Source organism: Acomys russatus, chromosome 1 (genome assembly GCF_903995435.1).
Source record: "Acomys russatus chromosome 1, mAcoRus1.1, whole genome shotgun sequence".
Lineage (NCBI taxonomy): Eukaryota > Metazoa > Chordata > Mammalia > Rodentia > Muridae > Acomys > Acomys russatus.
Genome location: NC_067137.1, coordinates 110,362,021 through 110,371,844, shown reverse-complemented (window position 1 = coordinate 110,371,844; position 9,824 = coordinate 110,362,021).

Sequence of the window (9,824 nt, the reverse complement as noted above, 5' to 3'; positions counted from 1 at the left end):
AAACAGTCTTGGGATGACACCCCAGTGAGACTTTGTCTCTACAAACTGATTAACATCTGCGATAATTCAGAGGAAGACGTCTCAGCCCAAGACAAAAGATGGGCCAGCAACTCCAGGCCAACCTTTTTTCTTTCTTTCTTTTCTTTTCTTTTTCCTTTATTTATTTATTTATTTATTTATTTTTATTTTATTTATTTTTCTGAGACAGGGTTCTCTGTCCTGGACTCACTTTGTAGACCAGGCTGGCCTTGAACTCACAGCCATCCACCTGCCTCTGCCTTCCTAGTGCCCGGCTATTGGCTATTGTATTACAAAACGACCATTGATGGGAGGAGGCAACCAAAGGAGAGATGGGAGATTGTTGCCTGAGGGAATTGGAGGATTGATGACAGCTGCAGCATGGCGGCATGGCGGCATGGCGTCTGGGGGTGGGGGGTAGGAAGGGGGTATAGGAGTGGGGATGGGGGGTGGGGATACCTCCAAATTCAGTCCACGGATGGTGTGGCTGCTTCTGTCAGATGGATGATCTGCAAGACTCCTGAGACTTATTCCAGGGGATTTGCCCCACAGAACTGATACCCAGATCTCATTCTTGTTCTCCTTAGTGTCCTCTCCCTCCTCTATAGGGTAGATGGGTTGAAAGGAGGTACATGCCTTTAATAAATTCCTATTAAGGTAGAATCGTTAAGGAGTCGGAGCCTACACAGGCATCTCATGCAAGGGCCATTTCTTCCAGTGGTAGGTCATTTGCCACGTTTCCTAACTTGTCGTCAATCTCTACAACCAGATTTATAAAAACGTCAAGAGAAGTAAGATGAAGACAGAGCCTGCAAATTCAGATTAGCACAGAGCCACCAAGGAGCAGTCTGTGGAAATAGTGTTGAGTGGATCAGCAGCCCCACTGACTGACTCCAAACCAGCACATCTCTCCGACTCACTAGTAAAGATTTTATGAGAAACGGCCAGGGGCTATTTAAAGACCCCATGGAAGCATTCCTGGATAAACACGTCTTAAGAGTCTCATGCAGTCCATGGGTTTTCCTATTTTTGAACAATGGAAGGCTGTTTTCTCTTATTCTGTGGAAAACAACATAAAACCAGCCATAGAGAGATACTCAGTAACTTTAAGATGAAAGTATTATCTCGTTGATCAGACTAGAAAGCTTGCTGTTCCAACGCGTTAGACCTACATTAGGCCACATGGTAGAAATTCCCATTGTTTAGAAGACACCGTGAGTGAGACAATTGGAAGCCATTTTAGAGGGCTCTCATCTAGAAGCTGAAAGGATAAATGTAAGAGTGCTTTTTTTTTTTTTGGTAGGCAAAGTGGCATGTTAAAAGCTCCAGCTTACCAGTTATCAGCTGTGTGACTTTGAAAAGCCATTTAGACCCCTCAGAGCAAGTTCTTTTTTAAATTTGGTAACGGAGGTGACACCTAGCCTTCGAGTCACAATGTAGGAGCAGGAGGCAATGCCTGTGAGCAAGGCATTTAATCATGAACATGTGCTGAGATGCTCCCTGCACACATAGACGGCTTTGGATGGTTCACACCACCCATCCTGGGAGCGGTGCACCCACCACCCTCACTGACTTGCAGCATTAGGTCCAGTCCACAACATGATCACCATCATGTCTGAAGAACTTGACTCCTGAGTCTTCACTCTCAAACCCTATGCCTATGGGGTAAATATGGAGATTCCAGAAGACAGCATGTTCTTCTACCTTTTGATAGTAGTTACTCAAATTCTCATGGAGAACTCACCCTATCTGTGCCTAACTTTTGGTAAGAACAGCACATTAGCCATGGCTTTGATACATAGTAAAAGACGTCATATAGGGAATGGTCCACACTGTAGCCAATCCATTCTTTTACTAGTACCGTGAGAGACTGTCTGGCCTGCTGCCTTGGTCCTCAGCGAAAATGAGGATCTCAGTAAGATCCTTTGGTTCCTAATATGCCAGGGATAGTTTCTTGGGCTCAAACCCAAAGAATTCTGGTAGCATCTCAAAACAATCCACTGGGCTGAACATGGTAGCACACACCTCTGTCCCAATATTTTTCTGTGAGTTTGAGGCCAACCAGGGCTATAGAGTGAGATGCAATATCAAGCAAACAAAACATTACACACTTTTGGGAGCATTAAGGTATCTCAGAGGCTTGAGTTCAGTTCCTGGGACCCACATGGTAGGAGAAAAGCAACTCCCACAGATGGTCCTCTGATTGTCAGACATGCACTATGACGCACACAAATAAATGCAATTTAAAAATTATTATTTTTTTTATTATTTTTAAAGATGATCATATGGTGTAAGGTCTATCACGCGTAAACTAGAGGGCAAGCGATGACAGACTGTAAGCCTCAGTTTCCTCATTTGTAGGTGGGGATAATAACTTGCCCATACTGCCCACAACTGTGAAGTTTGAGGCAACGCATGTAAAGTACTTAGCACAGCATGTGGTACAAACAAAATACTCAGGGCGAGGCACTATAGGTTAGGGGCTTGGGTTTTTTTGTTGTTATTGTTGTTTGTCTTTTGCAAAAACAAACAAACAAAACAAAACATTCCCATTAAGTGAGCCAAGTCTGTAAAATGGAAATAATTATGGTCCTAGAACCCACTTTCCCCTCAGGTAAGAACAAGTTCTAATAATGATTACCCAGGTTGCCAACATCGGTTACGTAACTGGACTCCATCCTGAGCCTCCGAAGGAAGCATTTGTCCAGGGGTGTATTATTCCTCCCACTCCAAACTGCTAAGACTGAAAAATGACTGTTTAAGAAAAGAACATCTCAACATTCAGTGAACTTGGTCCTGACACTCCTAAAACTTAAGGGGGTGGATGATCCAAATGACAGTCAAAGTTCTTTGGCAAGGACAGTTATAAAACCACGCTAGCGGGGCTGGAGAGATGGCTCAGCGGTTAAGAACACTGACTGCTCTTCCAGAGGTCCTGAGTTCAATTCCCAGCAACCACATGGTGGCTCACAACCATCTATAATGAGATCTAATGTGCACTGTATACATAATAAATAAATAAATAAATAAATAAAAAGAATTTAAAAAAAAAAACCACGCTAGCAGGTTACTTAGGATCTGTAACCACTGACGTTTTCTAGCTTAGAAAGTAGACTGAGCTCACTCCAGCTCCTTCATTTTCACCCATCCCTCTTCTAAGAAGGCTCCCTGGATAGCAAGCATTATTTCACCTTTGCTTGCCTGAACAGTCAGAACAAGGCTTACTTACAGATAGAGTGAAGTTGTGGGAGCATATCTAACAGCCAAAGCAGGGAGGGGGTGAAGACATGGCTCAGTGGTTAAGAGTACTGGCTACGCCTCCAGAAGATCCAGGTTTGATTCTTAGCACCCAAATGGTGGCCCAGAACCATTTGTAAATCTGTAAATCCAGGGGAATCTGATGTCCTCTTCTGATCTTTGCAGGCACCGGGCATCCACATGGTATGTATGTAATATACCATGTATGTATGTATACACACACACACACACACACACCACTCAACATAAAAGATAAAAACATAAAGATCTTTGAAAACAAAAACAGAAGTCCAAAGACTACACTGCCAGAGAAGAGGCCTTCAGAGCCAGTGCGTTTCTTACCAGTCAAGCCACTGGGTGAGCTGGCCTGAGTTTTGACAGCACCATCTGAACTAAAGGTGCCAGCTTGAGGATGTCCCCTGTGGGGCTCACTGGCAGGTGCCACTGGGTGCTGGGAAGTGAGGAAACCTGGTCCTTGAGCAGTAATGCACAGGGTTTACAGCCAAGAACCAGGCCACACGGAGCGCTGCAAAGGGCTAGAGGTTAAATGTTAGGGAGTTAGGAAGACTAGAACAAGCTCTGTGAAAGCCGGGCGTGGTGGCGCACGCCTTTAATCCCAGCACTTGGGAGGCAGAGGCAGGCGGATCTCTGTGAGTTCGAGGCCAACCTGGTCTACAAAGTGAGTCCAGGACAGCCAAGGCTACACAGAGAAACTCTGTCTCAAAAAACAAAAAACAAAAAACAAAAACAAAAACAAAACAAAAAAAAAACCCAAGCTCTGTGAAAGAAATCAGAGGCCAGGGCTTGTGGGTTTTAATAGGTACTGATGAAGAAACAGGTATGCATGCGCCCAGGGATTCTTAAGTTTGTCCACTGAAAGGGCATAGCAGCAGTGACAGCACTGGTGGGGATGAGCCCAGAGTGGCACCTGTCTCGACTCTAAAACCATTCTTCCCTAAGGTGGTCAGGACTCTTTGGGGATAAATGGTTGATCCCAGGACTGGGCTAGGGAACACTCCGGATGACACGTCGTGGTACCAGAAATGTAAGGAATTCTTCCAAGGAGCAAGGGGGAATATGACGTGTCGGGACGCCAGAGCTTGCTTGAAAGTGCTCAGGGGTCCTGCGGATACAACGCAGCAGTGACTGTTGCTTACCGACGGGAATAAATGCGATGACGAAACTACCAGACGGCTGGACTGTCAATCAAATCTAAACGCAATGGTAGAATCAGGAAATTACCACGTGGCAGTAAGTGACTCAAGTAAGAATTATTAATGGATGTTACAACTAGCGTATAAAGAATGAGAAAGTCTCAAAGTCGCCCCCTGCCCCAATACCTATTCCTCCTTAATCAGCACCTGTGGTGTTCAGTTCACCATGAATATCAAAACACCATGTGGCAGGAGAGGCAGTCATTAACTTCTTAGCTTAACATCTCGGAAGACAGCAGCTAGGTGGTGGTGGTGCGCACCTTTAATCCTAGCACTCCTGAGGCAGAGGGAGAGGCAGCGGCAGGAGGACCTCTGACCGAGGTCAGCTTGGTCTATAGAGTTCCAGGACAGCCAGGGCTACACAGGGAAACCCTGTCTCTAAAAACCAACCAACCAGCCAACCCGAAGCTTTGGAGACAGCACACCCAGTTGTTAAAAATTAGCAATAGCCAGTAATGGGGAATGCTGATCCAGGTACCTCTTGATACAATGCAGAGAACACAGAATGGCTTTTCTGAATCTCATCGCTGCAAACCATCCCACAAACCCTACAGTGAGGCTCATGCTAGGCCTGCCCTCTTCAGAGCTGCCCGGCCCTTGAGAGAGAAACTAAGGAATTGCTCCTGTTGAGGGAGACTGACGGGAAACAGAATTAAGAGTATACCTAACCTTGGTAGGAGGAGTTAGTAAAGGAGCAATTGAAAAGCAAATGGCCGCTCCTTCCTTGGGGCTGCCTGTGCGGGGGGGGGGGGGGGGGGGGGGGGGGGGCGGGTTATTACCACCACAGTTGCATTCTAGCCTCTGGTGAGGTCCAAGACTGTCGAAAAGAGCACCCCGAAGCATCTGGCACATGTCAGGCCCCATATATCAAAATTAGGTCCAACTGGTGGAAACCCAGAGGTACTGGCCACAGCGTGTGAGAAGACTCAAGGACCAGACCCTGATGCCCAAAATTGGCTATGGGATAGGAAAACTGGTCACATGCTGTCCACTGGCTTCCAGGAAGTGGCTAGTCGACCGCATCAAGGAGCTGGAAGAGCTCCTGATGTAGGCAAACCTTACTGTGCTGAGATCACTCAAACTGAAAACCGTCACGGAAACAGCAGCACAGCTGGGTCACCAATCCCGATGCCAGGCTGTGCAGCTAAGGAAGTGAATAGATGGCTCATGCTTTATTTGTGCTTGGGGGGTGGGGTGGGAGGCTGAAAATAAATAAATAGCAACATCTGAATGGGGCTTGTGAACGAAATGGTAAGGATTTTATTAGTGTTCATTTTCTGATAGAAATGATGTGTAGTAAGGAACTTCCTGGGTTTTTTTTTTTTTTTTTGGTTGGTTTTTCAAAAATACACACCGAAAGGCCAATGTGGTAGCACGTGCCTGTAATCCCAGGCCTTGGGAGGTGGAAACAGGGGAGAGCTCAGTGGTCAAGAGCCCCTGCTGACATTACAGAAGACCTAGGTCCTGTTCCCAGCACCTACACCAGGCAGCTAGCAACCACTTGCTAACTCCAGGAATTTTCTCATGCCACAGCGCTGTCAGGTGCCACTCGTAGAGCAGTACCAAAGCCGTACTATCCCCAACCAAAGCGAAGACAGACCAAGGGGCTGAAGTGGCACTCTCGATTCTGTTAGAAACAGCGTCTTGCTGTGGAACCCAGACTGGCTTTGGTTGGTGATTCTTCTGCTTCTGCCTCCCCCATGCTAGGAAACTAAGGGTGGTCCGACATGTCTGACTCGGGACTAGACTCTCCTCAGCTGGGCTCCACTGCCAACCCTGCCTTTAACCAGCTTTATGTGTCTCTCTCAATCAAATCTTTCTTATTCCACAGCTTTGTTCATTAGATACTAAAATGTGCTGGACTAGATAAATTGTCCATTTTAGGCACTGCATTGTAACGTTTGAAGTAATCTACTTCAGCACTCCCTCCTTTCCTATTAAGAGTGGGCTTTGTGCAGAATTTGATGAACTAATTGCAAAGGTCACATGGGAACGCAAAGGATTCCATACAGATGAAGAAAGTCTTGAAAGGAAACAAGTTAGGGGATCCAAACATCCCGCTCTCCACAAAGTTCTTCGGGTGGTGTGACACTGGCATGGAGATCCAGAGAGCAACAAAAGAGAACTGGGGGAGCAGACACAAAGTTGGACTTGGTCAACTGACTTTGAAAATGGCAAAATAATTTGTAAGAAAATTCAAGAAAGGATGCCAGGACAACTGGACATCTACATGCAGGAAAATAAAATTAGATGCTTACCTCATAAACAAGAATTCAACATGGGTTAACAAACAGACCGACAAACCAAAAGCCTGCCTCTAAAAGCTAAAACTGTGACTATCAGGAAAAAAGTCTATCTTTGCAACTTTGGAACGAGGCTTTCTAAGAGTGATTTTTAAGGGCAAAACAGCTTAGTAGGTAGGGTGCTTGCCACCAGGCCTGACAGCCTTAGTTTGGTCTCTGGGCCCCACATTGTGGGAGAGAGCTGATTTCTGCAAGTTGTCCTCTGACCTCCACAGGTATGCGATGGCAACTGTGCACCTGTCATCATCACCAAATAAATTATTCAAAAAGGAAAACGCTTTCTAAGAATGTCACTAATAATGCAAATAACTGACAAGAGAGAAGAAATGGACCTCAAAATTATAAATTCTGTTTCATATCACATGACCAATAAAGACAAGCCACAGAAATATTTACCACTCATATATAGAAATATCTAGAAAACATACGGAGCTTCCTAACAATGGAAAAGATAAACAGTTTATAAATGGACAAAGGAGTTGAAAAGACATTACTCCAAAGACATATAAACATCCAGTAAGCACAACATGGCATGCTCAGCATCATTATTTATTAGTGAAATATATAAGCCAAAACGCCTCCAGGCTATGCCTCCTCACATGCTAGGGATGGTGAGAATAGAAGACAGTCAAGAATGCATGCGGGGTGGGGAACAGAACCTTACACATATGCCAACGAGAACAAGAAATGGTAAGCTGCTTCACCAGACTGTATGTAGCTGCTTAGATGGTTAAGCAGTTACATGACTCAGTGATCCTATTCTTAAACACACACCCAAGAAAATTTAAAATACAAATGCTCATATCATATTAAAAAAAATCTTGTACAAAAATGTTCAAAGCAACATTCTTTATAGCAGACAAACAGCCAGCCCCCAAATACCCGGGAATCACTCAATGTACATCAACTGATGAACAAACATGACACCCGAACAAGAGTCATAAAATGTATACTGGGGCCAGGCGTGGTGGCGCACCCCTTTAATCCCAGCAGGCAGAGGCAGGCGGATTGCTGTGAGTTCGAGGCCAGCCTGGTCTACCAAGTGAGTCTAGGACAGCCAAGGCTACACAGAGAAACCCTGTCTCGAAGGAAAAAAAAAGTATACTGAAAGTATACGCCTATAATCCCAGCACACCAGAGGCAGGAGGATTATGAGTTTGAACCAATTTGGACTATACAATGTAAGACCACACCCCAAAGCAAACAAAAATGAGGTAAACACATTATTACATTGATGAATCTTGAAAACAACCATTAATGAAATGAAAGAAGACACAAAAGGCCATGTGTTGCATGATTCTTTTTTATGAAATGTCCAGAAGAGACAGAAGGAATGGTGATTAACTAGGGAGAAGAGAAAATGGAGTGAAAATGGTTACTGGGTTTCTTTTTGGAATGATAAAAAATATTCTGGAATTACATAGCAGTAGTTGCAGATTCACCAAAACCAGCCAATTGTATTATTTTTAAAGAGTAATTATTTTATGGTATGTAAACTAGCTATAATTGCAACAATGACTGGTATGTGTAACCGCACCTCAAGAAATACCGTTAACACCCCCTTCCCCCAACCTCCAGACCTGGGGGTCAAACCCAGGGCCTCACACATGCAGGGTAAGTACTCTACCACTGAGCTATAACCTCAGCTTCTTTCCTTCTTTTGAGCAGGGTCTTACGTGCTCCAGGCTGGCCTTAAGCCACGTTTGAATTAAGTGATGAAATTAACAGGCATGTGTCACCATGCCCAGACAAAAATTCTTAAGTTCTCGGCTGCTAGCTCACATGCTACCTTGACTCTCACGTTTGAGAGCCTCTCTGCACTCATGATTTCTCTATTGTCTTTAAAAGCTGTGTTTTTCGTAAGTAGCTGAGGCTGCAATCAATGTCTCCATTTCGGGAATTACAGGATGTCACGTAGTCACAGGCAGAAGTACTGCTCTCCAACGGCATTACTTAGAGCAGCTATCTTCAGGCAGTACTTTAAATTTTAATTCCTGTTCACAGACAGCAGAAAGGTTAGGCAAGAAACAATTTAAGCTATAGGTACCAGCATGGAACAGGCATAGCCAGGGCTTTCTACCATGTAACAACTGCAGGGGTTCTTCTCCTGGAAGAGAAACAGAATTATGGGCTTCCTCTATATAGCAACAGGAGTGAAAAGAGGAATGTTTCGTGGCTGCTAAAAACAAAACACACTTTTTACACACTCATCTCTGCAACACTATTTTGTACATCTGGTTTTCAGTATCAGAAGGTTACAAACTTTGCTTCAGCATTGAAACCATGTAAGAGATGACCTCGGGCCTGACATCAGATCCCTGGGTTGAAATACACAGTTAAACGAGAGTGAGGCCAGTTGACCATGTCCCCTGGAGGGGTGGACCTGGTGGCACTCAGAGGAAGGACAGCAGGTTACCAAGAAGAGACTTGATACCCTATGAGCATATTCAGGGGGAGGAGGTCCCTCTCAGGAAGTCATAGGGGAGGGGAATAAGGGGAAAATGGGAGGATACAAGGGATGGGATAACCATTGAGATGTAACAAGGATAAAAAAAAAAACCAACAACAACAAAAAACGAGAGTGAGGCTTCTCTAGATGCTAAGTGCAGAGAGGGGGGCTTATGGACAGCCTTGTTTAAGCTACCTTCTAAAAGTTAAACCAACAAATTACAACAGGACAACACAGCTCATTGTCCAAGTCAACAGAACTACATATTTTCAGTTTTCACTCTTGAGCAAGACTCATTTGTGCTACATCAAGGGTGGCAATTACCTGGGCTCAGCACTATTTTTGTAGTAATGAACATAAAATCCAACCACTGCTTACATAAAGTTGGAAAACAAGCTAAGAAAGGAAAACATTTACACTCTTTAATTAAATTACACTGTTACCTTATAAAAATGTGAGGTTCAACGTTTGCTTTTTTAAAAGCAGAGCATTGGATGGTTTCAAATAGTTACTCAGCCAATAGTTAAGTCTAAATAAAATACATGCAGAACTGGTAGCACACCAGGCTCTCTTTTTGCTGGT